The sequence below is a fragment of the Dendrobium catenatum genome, unplaced genomic scaffold (genome assembly GCF_001605985.2).
Source record: "Dendrobium catenatum unplaced genomic scaffold, ASM160598v2 fragScaff_scaffold_1595, whole genome shotgun sequence".
Taxonomy (NCBI): domain Eukaryota; kingdom Viridiplantae; phylum Streptophyta; class Magnoliopsida; order Asparagales; family Orchidaceae; genus Dendrobium; species Dendrobium catenatum.
In genome coordinates this window covers 86,539-88,708 of record NW_021320057.1, presented here as the reverse complement: position 1 = coordinate 88,708, position 2,170 = coordinate 86,539, and positions in this window count along the sequence as shown.

The window sequence follows — 2,170 nt, the reverse complement described above, 5'->3', positions numbered from 1 at the left end:
CTCTCTCTCTCTCTCTCTCTCTCTCCCTTCCTCCCTCTCTCTCTCTCTTTCCCGCTCTCTCTCTCCCTCTCACTCTCTCTCTCCCTCCCTCTCTCTCTCTCTAACTCTCTCCCTCTCACTCTCTCATTCACTCTTACTCCCTCTCTCTCTCTCTCTCTCCCGCTATGCTCTCATTTCTTCCCTTTTGTTTCTCTCTCTAGAGTGGTTTAGGGAGAGAAGCTTTGGGATTGCTAGAGGGGGTGGCCCTAGGTCACCTCCTCCAAATGGGGAAAATAGAGGTAGAGGCGATGGCAAGAAGGAAGGTAGGCAAGGAAATAGGTGGCAAGTGTTTGCCATGGAAGATGCCATCGGTGGTGGGCCGGCGGCACAAGCCTCTAGGGTCGGGAATCCGGCCAGATATCTGGGTATTGGCAGATTTTTGGCCAACTCTAGCAAAGGTACGGCTCCTCTTGGAGTTTGGGAGGAGAAGGGGATTAAGGCCTCTATCCCTTCAAGACCGGGCAAGGAGAATGCTCAAGAGTTGAGCAAAGTTACAGCCTCTAAGGGCTCGACGGCTGCTGCTAGGGAGGGACCGATCACCACCTTCACGCCTCTTAAGGGGAACTTCGAGCTGGGCATCTCGTCACCATTAACCAAGCCTATAGCTGTTCGAGAGCTCATTATGAGCTCTATCGGCATATCTCCTCCTAAAGGGGCTGCTTGTGATGAGGCTTTTGGTCGGGAGGAAGGCCCCGAACAGGCTGTGGACAGGAGCTGCTATAGCCTGAGCAATGGCTCCCTGCGTGCGAGCAGCGATGGTATGGAGGACGGCGAACCTGTTAAGTCCGACCAGGAGGTGCTTGAAACCAAAAAGATGGAGGAGTTGAAGGATGATTCGGGCTCCCAAACGGCCATGGACGACGACAGCTGCACTCGGGCTGAGCTGCAGCTTCAGGTGTTGGCGGAAGCTGTCCTTCCTGGAAATCGTGGGGCTATTTCTTGGGCTAACTGCACCGAATTTGAGGTGCATCCTGAGCCAGGACTTGTTTTGAATGGGGAAGGGATTGCTGTGGAGATGGACTGCACTATGAATGAGTGCAATACTGCTAGTCATAGGTGTGATCAGCCCCCTGGTCCAGCAGAGGGTGAACAAAAAACTACTGGAGTATGCCCCCAAGGTGTTTGTGGTGATGTCCCCAAAGCTTATAACTTGCCAAGACCTTCGCTGCAGCCAACACAGGCTCCGTCCCTGCAGCCGAAAGGGTTTTCCAAGGAACCCTTTGCGTGGAGCAGGGTTCAACATGTGCCAATTGATCGCCTAAGCCGTGAGCAGTGGCTTGCTAAGGATGGCCTTTGCATTGAACCGGAAATTCGCTCTGTCAATGGAAACATTTCAAGACTTGATAAAGCAATCGTAGCCAAGCTAATGGAGCATCATATTTCATTTCCTTTCCTTCGTGAAGAGCTAAAACGGAGATGGTATCATTTTGGGGACTTTGAGATCATCACAGTTGCCGCCAATACTTTCATTTGCCTATTTCAAAGCGTTGAGGCAAGGGATACCGTATTGGCTAATGGGCCGTGGATTGTGGCCGGAAATATCATAGGTATAGACAAGTGGACCTCCACTTTCTCTCCCTCGTCGATGCACGGACTCCATTCCCCAATCTGGGTTCGTTTGCCGCATCTACCGTTGATCTATTGGGATGTTAACAACATCACACGCATTGCTAATGGGATTGGGGAGCATCTTTGGATGGATTCACATACGAGCACATGGGGTAGGTCATCGTTTGCACGCATTTGTGTAAGGATTGATGTTTCCCAAAAACTGCTCCCTGGAGTTTGGATCAATGGTATTCATGGGCGATTCTTCCAAAGAATTGAATACGAAGGGCTTACCAACTTCTGCTTCGATTGTGGGCACATTAGTCATGCCATCGAAAAGTGCTCGTCGAAGATTAATGGTGGAGGGGTGGCCCCCACTAGTGCTCGAGCCCAACACCCCAACAAATTCCAACCAAGGGACCTACCCGTGAACGGCCACCCCCTTGGATCGGAACAACCTGCTAGGGACGGTCCCCTTGATCGTGAGGAGCAAGAGGAGGACTCCTTTGGAGAGTGGAATCTGGTCACTCGTAAGAAGAAAGGCAAGAAGAAGGGATCTTCTGTGCTCCCAACTACTGGACAG